The sequence below is a fragment of the Rhipicephalus microplus genome, chromosome 1, assembly GCF_043290135.1.
Source record: "Rhipicephalus microplus isolate Deutch F79 chromosome 1, USDA_Rmic, whole genome shotgun sequence".
NCBI classification, from domain to species: Eukaryota; Metazoa; Arthropoda; class Arachnida; order Ixodida; family Ixodidae; genus Rhipicephalus; species Rhipicephalus microplus.
In genome coordinates, this window is record NC_134700.1 from 37,946,115 (window position 1) to 37,958,312 (window position 12,198).

The 12,198-nt window shown below is 45.4% G+C and overlaps 1 protein-coding gene across 4 annotated transcripts in view; it reads left to right on the forward strand.

The window, feature by feature from the left end:
* LOC119177786 (octopamine receptor beta-2R) overlaps positions 1–12,198 on the forward strand; it is a 412,984-nt gene that overhangs the window by 20,180 nt on the left and 380,606 nt on the right. The window lies entirely within an intron of this gene.

The window sequence follows — 12,198 nt, forward strand, 5'->3', positions numbered from 1 at the left end:
ATGTGAGCAGAAAACTTGGTTGCGGGACTAATGCCAACAAAACGAATACTTAGGGCTGAGAAGAGACATGCCTGTAACAGGGAAATAGGAGAAGTAAAATATAATGGAACAAGGTACCATACAAAAGAAGCCATAGTTCGGGCGTTTTTCGAATATTACAAAGAGTTATCCACACCAACCAGGGTACACGCAGATCGTTTTATAGTGATTTTATTTCATTATTGCCAAGACTTCATAACAAGTGGAAGTAAATTTCGTAATTGCCTATAACAGAGTGAGAAGTTGAAAAAGCAATTGATAAATTAAACAATGGTAAATCTCCAGAACCTGATGGCCTGAGTGCTGCAGTATACAAGGAGTTCAAAGATGTAAATGCGCCTATTTTGAAGGAGGTATTTAACGAGGCTTTTATATGTAAACAACTTCCACCATCGTTCTTGTCAGCTCACACAGTTTTTATACTTAAAATAGAAGATCCCGCGAAGTTAAGAAGAGTTACTGCATATAGACCAATTAGCCTAACTGATGTTGACTATAAAATATAGATGAAAGCATTGCCCAGAAGACTCCACGCAGTTATGACAAAACTAGTTGGCGCGCACAGAACTTGGGGCATAAAGCGAAGAAAAATAATGAGCAACACAAACATAGCACAATAAATGCTAGAAAGTTGTGACGCTATCCATCTCAATGTTGCCATGCTTCAAATAGACCTCGAATAGGCATTTCATTGCACGCCGCACGACTTGCTCCTTTCATTATTTGAGAACATCAACGTAAGGAGTTTGATTAGCGACAGAGTGCGCATGGTTTACACAGGATACACGACCAGATTGGTAATAAATAAAACTGCGGATGAGCATATGCCTGTGCTGTGGTCAGTGAGACAGGAGTGCCCCCGATCGCCCCTGCTTTTTGCTATTTTTATTGAACCTTTCTGTTTAAGCGTAAATAATAACAGTGCAATAGGCGGCTTTATATTGGATGAAGCTGCAGTAACCCTCCTTGCATACGCAGACGATATTAAAGTTTTCTATACAAACTATGAGATTATAACGCATGCTTTAATTGCCATGACAGCTTTTTGCCAGGTGAGTTGTAGTGCGCTGAACTGCGATAATTGCCTTGGCATCTGGCATGGGGTATAGGGTATAGAACGTCACACCAAGAAGATTTCTAAATAGTTAATGGCAAGAAACAGCAGTGAAGTATTTAGGAGTGCTTCTGGAGTCCTATCATGACAGTGAACCGTATTGAAATAAAACACAGGCATTGACGTAGAAAAAAGAAAACTTTGGGGTATTTCGATATTCGCATAGACCACAACGTGCAACTTGTTTCTTGTGAGCAAGCTGTGGTACGTATTGCAGGTTTTGTACTGCAGCAGGATAAATGTACAGAAAGTACACTGAGCATTTACAGTTTTCTTTCGGAGCTCTACCTGGGAAAGATCAAGCCGCACAAACATCGTGAGAAAAGTACAAGTTGGCGGGCTCAGATTAGTTCATTTTTGCATAAGAGAACTTGTCAATCGTTTCCTTTTTGTGCGTGAGGTAGATGACCCTTTTTTGAGAATGGTTATACAACTAAGGTTATCTAGAGTACTGCCGCAATTTCTGGTATCGTTATCGAATGTGCATGGACCAATACAAGGGTATTTAAAAGAAGTTGTTTCATCTTTCACTTTTTATCAGTGATATCTTTATTAGAGTATCTGGCTGAAGTATTGCGCAAAAAATACTATGAGGGCCTTGTCAATATTTTACTGCCTGTACCATTGTACCGTCTCCTATATTGTGCATGCCCAGGACAGGACGCTCTGATACGTGTTAAAAGAATGCTTCGGTATCGAAGCAACTCGGAGCCGGAAGGAAGATCACACGACGCTGTTGCATCAATACGCCATGAGCACGCAAGGTTACATTCACATGACATACCCATGCCAGGTCGTGCATGGTGTTGTGTCGATTTAAAGTTTTCAGTATTGTACTCGTTTCTCTTATCCTTCTATGCGCGCATATTTGGAGAGGCTGGAGCCTGGAATGAATAGCGTATCTTTACCACGATACACAGCGTCGCACTACTGGAATTTCTTTATGGAACGATGCACCAAAAACACAACAAGTGTTGAAAATGCTGGGACTGGCAAGATGCGAGAATGGCGAGTACACCAACACAAACGAAATGAAGGCAGCTTAGTATTGCCTTTCGCTCAATATGAATTGAAAATAAAACAGGGATAGATTGCGTTTGTATGTTCTCATATTTAGGTCAGTTTTCATACTTCTTATAGAAGTGGGACGCACTAGTTAACAATGGCTGGAGCAAAGAATAAGAAGACAAGCGCATTGGCTCTAAGGTTGCACCTGTCTTTCAAAGCAGAATTGACAAACACAATATTAAAAATTTGGGAACTGTGGCAAGAATTATAGTAAAAAATGTGGATAGCTTTCTTGTGTTCATCACCACAGGCTTTTTATAATGCGAGTTGTTTATAACACCTCATTCAGGGTTGCTGCAAATCCTGCCAGATAAGATCATGAGCGCCCAACGCCTGTATTTTTCTTGCTCCCTCGAAATTCACAATCCTGGTGAAGGGTGCTCTAAGGTGTTCACAAACTAAAGAAAATGGACCCCATGCAGTTAGACCAAGTTATTACAGGACGAAAAGATTCTTTTGTTTTATAAGCGCTCTGGCTATTCGCTCCTGTTTGGCCCCTTTAAGCCAAGCCGAAAAAAAAGCAACGTAGGAGCGTGTGTACTTGACGGTGGCTACTAAACCTACCATGCAGGGCTAGAAAATAGAGACAGTATTCCGCAAAACCTGAGGAAAAAATGCATGGCTATGCCATAATACTGCTGCCTTTGTACATACTTACACTAAAACATTTCTGTTTACTTTCTGTCGTATACACAAATCAATCATGTATTTCTTCGAAAAGCTAAATTTGTCAAAGTTTATTGTGCCAACATTTACAATTTGGGGGGCCTTAGACAGTGTTTTGGCTGCCTATTTTTGCGGCTATTTCTGACACAGTTTTTTGTGCCAATGCAGACGGCCTTTACTGAATACATGAGTTTTTGCTGCGTTGTGCCAATGTTGATATTGTTCTAAATGTATAGTATTACTACATTAGTACGGTGTTATTATTCTGTAATTTAATTATATCTGTTCTTTGTTATGCTACACCGGTATTTTACTGCTTGTAACAACTTTGTCGACGCTTTTATGCACTTTTTTGTGACTCTAGTTCCCACGGGTCTCCATTTGGTAGCGGGCCCCCGTCCTAGGACCCATCGCCGAACAAGTCACTTGAGGCGCTCGTAAATACGACAATTTATTTGCATGGTTAGTAACTGAAAATTCGAAAGGAGGTGATCAAGTACGACTATTCAAGAACTGTGCAGGAGATTTGTTGAACTGTGGAACTTAAAATATACAAAAGTCTTCCGCTTTTATAGCGCTGCATTGCCAACCCTGATTGCACTGTCCGCGGCTTCAGCCAATACGGCGCTCCATGGTCTAGCTGAAACACCCACGAAGGCGGGGAAAAACACCACACAGTGCACGTGGAGAGGGCGCAGTCTACACGATGCCCGAAAATGGTGACAAACGCACTGCACCGACGTTTCGCACATGTCACCAACATTTCCCACACATCTGATGATCTTAGATGAACTTGCTTTTCAAGAACTCTTCTGGCAGTTGGGTGAGGTTCGAAAAAAAGGCTCGCGGTACACGTGTCTAACTTGTCTGACTGAGTTCGAGTAGCACAATGTAGTGGTGCGCCAGCATATTGTCAAAACATGCCACTATGTTAAGCCGATCCTATGGAGAAGGGGGGAAGGAGGAGTGGTCGGCTAATCCCTCGTCGTCGAGGCGGGCTCCCGCAAGGGCTGCAGCAGCTAGTGTCTGTTCTTTTCCTTCAACCACACATTCCAATCCTCCTTGTTTGCTAGAAGCTGCGGTTTAGCTGCGAATATCTGGGGCTCCCCTTCTCCTCGCAAGGTGCAGCCACAACCAGTTTGGCTTTAGCTTTCAGCCAAACCTTCAAATACCACGCTGGTTAGGATGTTTCAACGTCCTCGGTGACCTAGAAAATGGCTCAGCTGCTTCTTTGTTTGCCTCGAAAGCCTTAGATAGAGTCGAGCTCACCATGGCTTTTCTTGGCTCGTGCGTTTTCTTTGCGCGAACCGGTCCTGGACCCATTGTTCACGTTTTGCTGACAGGAAACCAACTGGTCTTGACGGGAGATCCTTGTTTGGAATGCGTCGAAGTATTTTCGTCCCGTTCACAAAGAACGAGAGACTTGATAATGATGACGGTCATAACAGTCTCACGTGCAACGCGTGAATATCTCGATGGGTTGAAGTTTGCAGCCACAGTTCGGAGAGATCAGCGCCTTCGTTCGGTCTGGTGAAAACTGTCCTTGATGAATTTGTGACCACCTGCTCTATAGTGGTTCAACAGACAGCACATACGCACTTGAAAACACAACCACTAACCTAGTGAGCGCCATACGATTTCGTCAAACCCCGCCAGGCATATTTACCCTTTAAAACTAATTAAAAAAATTCACTTGTTATTTTAAAGTTTTCTCCTACGTTGGAGTGAAACAGAATAACAACACTGGAAGTGCACCCAACCTGAAACCTTGGATAGCGATGCCTTCATTGTATTCGACACGAGTTCAACGAACTCTCAAAACAACAAAACAAAGAAATTTGATCAATGGCTTTCGTTTAGGTCAGAAAGAATATGTTGCAGAACACTCGAGAATACCGTTTGCGTCAGGAACAGTGACTCAAACACTCATCGTTGCAAGAACTATCCCTCTTCTGAAACGTATGTCAAACGTGTACTGTTGCACAACGAGGTTTTAACGCAGCAGGCGGCCATTTTTAGAGAACAAAGGCAGTAGCTCCGAGAGAGGACAATAATCCACCTCTATAAAACACACTTGGTAGTCTAGTAAAGTAGTTTTCTGAGCTGCCTTCACTAGGTTTTTCCACCACCTTAACAGAACACTTGCAAAACAACGAAAAGCTGAAAACGAAGAATTCTCGAGAGTTCCATTCACGCATAAAGAAAAGCTCAAGTGTTTGCGCCAGCTTTCTGCGCCCGATATAACGCAAGCTAAAATGCTACTGTTTGATTTTTGCACGTCTCTAGTAGGACACACCTTGACAGACTCAAATTTTTCACAATAGATTCGGCTGCATCTTACAACTGTCAGAAATGTCGCTACTACCTCTACTTTCGTCAACGCGTAACGTTCTGCCTAAACTATCACACGAGAATTAAGCAAAAAAAAAACAAAGTGACCGAACTAAACCTTGCATAATAGTCTTGTTTGATTATTGTTACTTTATCATGCCAGCATCTCGGATAAAGAAGCCACTGGGTTCCTTTGTGTGCGCTAGCTCAACTCAACTCGCATTTATAGAGCGCTGTAACAATTCGCGACTGAACATACGCCTCCATACCATCTAAAATCATCTAAACGCGCCTTTGATTGTGAATGTAAAACAATCTGTGTTTTCTCTGAATCCTTTGAAACCAGTCACTGTTTTCTGCTCAAACATTACTTACAAAAGAAAACTTTACTTCAAAGGTTTAAAACTTTTTTACCTTCCAGAGCTCTGCAGGTCGCATTCTGTGAAAAGCTTGCAGCTGACCTTCACGCTTTTACCCTTGCACGTGGCGGTCGTACTCTCTGCTGCTTTCGCAATCGCCGGAGCCCACAATGAGCACGAGCTCCTAGCCAGACTTTGCTATCTCGCCTCATTCGTGATTTTGGCCGACTTTCTCCGTAACACCTAAGATTCCACAAGTGCGGGGGAAAGACTTGACATGGTCCTTTGGTGTTTCGTTCCACCCTGAGTTTAGGACTAGCAGCCTTTCTTTAGGAACTTGTCGACATCGTTGTCGACAAAAACCTGTTTTTTTTACCGCACCTTCCTTCTTAGGGGCGTGCGTCCCTTACCGCTACTCCTCTCTCGCCAATTTCGCCTGACCGTACTCCGCAAAGGATGGTTGGTAGAATTGCCCGATGGCCAACGCTTCCATTTTCGCTGCGGCGTGCCCTCTGCCTCCAGCTTTTGTGGTGCCAACGTCCCCGCTTTCTTTTTTTGCGGTGATGTTTACGTACAACCTTTCTTTTGTTCTTTTGTTGCTACAAACTTCTCTGGTTCCGTCATCGGCAATCCTACAGTTCAGTTGTGTTTGTGCACCACTCTTTCTACAGCCTTTGGCCTTTGATTTCCCCGCTAATTGCTCTGCACGGCTAATTTATCTGTGCTACTCCTCGCAAAACCAGACGCTGGGCCCTCCACAAATCTGATCTCTTGGAAATTCGCGTCTTTCTCGATTTCCGGGAAGTTTTTAGCGTCCGGCAAATCGTTTACGTGCCGCGGCATGAAACAAGTCTCTGACACCAAACAAGCTTTGTTCATGCTGCTGCGATTAGACTTTTGCTCGAAACGATCTTCCACCAAACTTGTGCCAGTTTGTACACCTACGACAGCCTCACAATGCACCTTCTCACCCTCTGAGACATTGCCCACGCTATCTATACAAAATACTTTCAACAGTAGCTCGCCCTCGCAAGCAGTACTGTCGGTTTTCAGTAGCGTTATGTCTTCGCTACATTTAGGAATACCTTCATCCACCTCTCTTTCAACACACGAAAGGTCATTCCCTTGCTGAGGCTCGAGCGTGGTCTGAAGCTTATCAATCTATTTAATGACCCACCAGGGTGACTGGAACCAGCCTCGGTCTCACTTGGAACACCTTTAGGACTTGCTACAGTGTGCATACCAGCCCACGTCCCGCTCTCTACATTCACTAACTTCGCACCATCGGAGAGTCGCGTACCTTGTCAAGGCGCCATTTCACTGACAACGACCTGTTGCTCTTTTCTCTCCACCGAAGGATCACTTTGCATGTCGCACTGATAGAAACGCGTACCTTTCTTGGACGGTACCTTGCAAAGACCGGCTGTCTCGTTGACTTCAAACTTTACCGTCTTCGCCACTTCAATGCACCTTTCGGGCTTCACACATACCCAACATATACACGACCAAAGGCGCCTCCGATGCTGTGCCCGAACATCACGTTTCCTACTTTCAATGTCTTTGACTAATGCTCGTATTTTAGCCTCGTGCATACGTGTCCTTTCGACTTCTCTCTCGGCTTCTTCTCTCTGGGCATTCTTTTTTTCTCTGGGCTTCTGCCTTTCTTTCCTCAATGTCCATGACATAGCCTGAGAGTTCCTCATCGTCCAGCCCTGTCCCGACGATCCGCTCGATCAGTCCTGTTTTTGTTGGGAAGTCCGACAAATCCAGTTTCATCTCCCTTGTGATCACTAGCACCATGGGTTTTCGCAGGGCTTTAAGATTCATGACTGCTTCCGGTACCATTCTCTGTTCCACGAATGATTGCAATCTTGCAACTAATTAATCCTGACAACAAGTACTGCCCTTCTTTTCTGCCTTGTCTCAATTTACCTGTTAACTTAGTCTGCAAAAGCTTCCTTAGGCTCTTACACGGAATCCTGTTCTGTCACTGTTAACCTTGCCATCCCCAACAGACTATAAGCTGAAACTACCTCACAATTCTCTGCCTGACGCAAGTTATCTGTTAACCCAATGACTAAAACAGCCCTGTCACCATTAACTTTGCCGTGACCCACAGACTACAGCTTAAACGAGCTATCTCAATTATCTGCCTAACGCAAGCTATTTCTTAACCTCATGACTAAAATAGCTCGGTCACTGCTAACCTTGCCGTCACCCATAGACTATAGCTTAATCAAGCTATCTTACAATCTGCCTAACGCCAGTTACACAATGACCAAAAAATCTATTCTCCTTACTACCGTTTACTAGCACATTAGTGAATGCCTGGTAAAGCTCAACAGACAATGTTGGCACTCACCCGGATCGCAGTACTGCCTGCAGCGTCGCGCATCACAGCAGTGCCTTTCGCTTGCCTCTCGCCGTCGATGACCTCGTGTCATCCCAGAAGTGCCGTTCGGCTGCCTCTCAAGTCGATGAGCTTGGAGCATCTGACCGTTGTTGTCCAATTACCTCTCGAAGTCGATGGGGTCGTAGCATATGACTCCTGTCTTCGAGTCGTTGCTACCTGTGCTGACGCTATTCTTCCGCTGCCATCCCGTGGTTGTGACGTGAGTTGACTCTATCCCACTGCTACCATGCAGTTGTTGCGACTCCGGGTCCTCCAAGTCTCAGTTTGGTAGCGGGCCCCCGTCCTAGGACCCATCGCCAAACAAGTCGGATGAGGCGCTCGTAAAAATGACAACAATTGATTTGCATGGTTAGTAACTGAGAATTCGAAAGGAGGTGATCGCGTGATCAAGTACGAGAAGTCCAGAACTCTACAGGAGAACTGAAAAACTGTAGAACTTAAAATAAACAAAAGTCTCCCGTTTATATAGCGCCGCGTTGCTGACCCTGAGCGCATTATCCGTGGCTTCAGCCAATATGGCGCTCCGTGGTCTATGTGAACCACCCATGAAGGCGGGGAAAGACACCACACAATGCACGTGGAGAGGGCACAGTCTACACGATGCCCAAATATGGTCACAAACGCCCTGCACCGGCGTTTCGCACACGTAACCAATATTTCTCGCACGTCCAATGAACTTAGATGACCTTACTTTCCAAGAACTCTTCTGGCAGTTGGGTGAGGTTTGAAAAACCAGCTCCCGGTACACGTGTCGAACTTGCCTGACTGAGTTCGGGTAGGACAATGTAGTGGTCCACCAGCATATTGTCAAAACATGCCACTATGTTAAGCCGATCCTATGGAGAAGGGGGGAAGGAGGAGTGGTCGGCTAATCCCTCGTCGTCGAGGCGGGCTCCCGCAAGGGCTGCAGCAGATAGTGTCTTCTCTTTTCCTTCAACCGCACAATTCATTCCTTGTTGTTTTCTAGAAGCTGCGGCTTAGCTGCGAATATCGGGGGCTCCGCTTCTCCTCGCAAGGTGTAGCCACAACCAGTTTGGTTTTAGCTTTCAGCCCAACCGGCAAATACCACGTTGGTTAGGATTTTCAAGATCCTCGGTGACTTCAAAAATGGCCCAGCTGCTTCCTTGTTTGCCTCGAAAGCCTTGCATAGAGTCGAGCTCACAATGACCTTTCTTGGCTCATGCGTTTTCTTTGCGCGAACCGGTACTGGACCCCTGGACGTTTCGCTGACAGGAAACCAACCCGTCTCGACGGCACGTCCTTGCTTGGAATGCGTCGAAATATTTTCGTCCCGTTAACAAAGACCGAAAAACTTCAATAATTATGACGTTCATACCAACACGTATTTATTTTATGTTCATTTTTGTTCCTGCAGTGTCATGCTGAGAATACACGTTACCCGCTGTATACATGTATCTATGATATGGCAATTCAATTGTTTCACTTGGTTTGCTCGCCGCTGCACCGAACTGCTTCTTGTCACTTCCCTGTGAAGTGTGCTGCGGTCACTGGGTCCCTTCAAGCTACTTATGCACCCAGCGTGAATAAAGTGCAAAATAAAATTCAGCTGAAATACCGTTGCCCTTGCAGCAGCACCATCTGGCAAGCCTTTCCTTACGTGGTACCCAAGAGCCCTCTTCACTAAATAGTGAAACCCATATTAGGAGTTTTTTGAGATGACATGTAGGACAACGATGGCTCAGTTAGCCAGATGTCCTGTACTGTGCAATCACCACGCACGCTAATGCATTATATTTGTTCTAAGTTGCCTGGACCCCTCAACCATGGCGTCTGACATATCGCATAGAGACATTAAGCCCTACAAAACTACAAAGCAAACAGTGGACTTACGTCATAATACCGATGTAATGAGACCGAGGTTTCATACGTGCCTGACTGAGGCCCTAGCCTGACGCGGGCCTATGCGTTATTCTAGTTCAGCGGCCTTTTAAACGTACTTCGAGTAACACTCTCAGCTCATGGACTGTCAATCTGTCGCACTTCAGTAACGATGTTTCTGAGCCGTGTGTGGCGGTCTGAAATGTGGACATTCTGTAGAGCCGATAGGTCGCGGCCTCTTATTCCGCCGCGCTCCGCGTGCCGATTCTTTCGCTGTATAGGCATGCGTCTGGAAGCGCTGCAGCAAAATAGCGTACGAACGGAGTAGTCTAGTTGTATCCTAAAGACGACAGCCTTTTCGGAGATACTCGAACAAAGAAATTTAGGTCTGTCTGTCTGTCTGTCTCTCTGTCTGTCACACGATATAGCCATCCGGCAGAAGTTTAAGCTTTTCTCTAACACCCAGCAATCTTGATCTGGTGGCTGCATTCATACTTGTGAACACTAGTGTACTAACGTCACACTAGCGAGCCCTCTTGTTTCTTACGGTGCGCTGAAAATTCGGCGCTATGCGCGAGAGGTGGGTGCTTCTTTTACGCTTCGCTGGAAATACCACGCTACGCACCAAAAAGCGCACGACTGGCATTGAACAAGATGCTGCCGTCTCTCGGTGGCCCTGGGATCGGTACAAGCTCCTGTGCCCCCAAATTACTGGCAAGGCAATCATATCCCACGCAGCGTCTCTAAGCAGAAGACCATCGTCTTTCGACGACTTTGCAGCGAAGCACGCAGACGAGGCCAATTTATTTCTCCTACTTTCTTTAAACCTGGAGAAATCACTTCGTCAAAGTACCCTTCCAAAGAAAATAGGGGTCCTTAAGAAATGCTCTTTGCAACGTAGACACAAACACATTTTGCCGTAAATGGAATATTAGCAATTTTAGATAATTCATGTTGGTTCAAAAGTAAGCGCCATATAAAAAACCTTTACAGAACTACAAGGCGGTAAAATCTATCGTTGCTTTTATTCAAATTCAGTTAAGCAAATTTTTCTACAAGAGAGTGGGTACTTGGGCTGGTTGGTATTGCATATATAAAAGAAATATACTTTCCTAGTACGCAGAGAACGTTTTCAGAAGGAAGATAGAGCCGAGAGATAAGACAGAACGCACACTTACAACGAATTTTATTGCACAGATGGAGGTATATATACATTCAAGAGGGCGAGGAGATCATACACAGATGAAAGGACAAATGATAGCGCATGTCATCATTTGTCCAGGAATAAGGTGGTCTGGTGCATGCGCCATATTAATACAGATACTTGTTTGCAAGACATACTAATACAGATACTTCTTTCGCAAGACCCATCGGGATGCAAGCAAAATATGTAAAACAATGGCAGCATATCCACGGAGTGAATGATGGATAGTGGGACGAAGCATCCGTCCGTCCATTTGTTCTTGCTTCCGGTCGATTCCCGGCTGCGGCGGCTGCATTTCCGATGGAGGCGGAAATGTTGTACGCCCGTGTGCTCAGATTTGGGTGCACGTTAAAGAACCCCAGGTGGTCAAAATTTCCGGAGCCCTCCACTACGGCGTCTCTCATAATCAAATGGTGGTTTTGGGACGTTAAACCCCACAAATCATCATCTTGCTTCCGCCCATCCATGCGTACGTCTGTGTCGCCACCCGTGCGTCCATCCATCAGTCCGTGCGTGCGTCCGTTCATGCGTCCGCACGTTGATCTGTGCGTCCATTCCTGCTTTTGTCCATGCATCCACTCCTGCGTCCATTCATCCGTCCATTCGTCCGTGCAGCCTTCCGTGCGTCCATCCATGCATCTGTCTGTGTGTCCGTTCGTCCACCTATTCAACACTCCAAGTACCACCATCTCGCTTCTTTTCATCATATAATCCTCATATAGCAGCACCGCCATCCAGTGGACATTCCAAGGACTGAACGAGAGGAGGCACGCGCACACTTTCTTACGGCTTGCGCTTCGTGTCTACTTCCCACATTTAACCTCCTCGAGTTCATGGGCTATACTAGTTCACTGTATTCATGGCCCGGCGGCCCAACGCTCGCTAAACCTTTATAAAACCTAAGAGGTTACGCCCAGCGAGTATAACGTAGCAACCCTTTCTTGTCTTCTGTGCGTTGTTGAACAATAAAAAATTCGCAGCGTGCACGTTAACTAAAAGCCGAATTCTCCTGTCTATCATTCCCCCTTAGCAGCCATTGGCATGTACATTGAGCACTATCTTTTGTTGTTCAACAATGCACAGAAGAAATCTCTCACCGGCACCACCTTGGTGGTCAAACTGTTATACTTGTTACACACTACTACAACAGCTACGAGGGATGAAC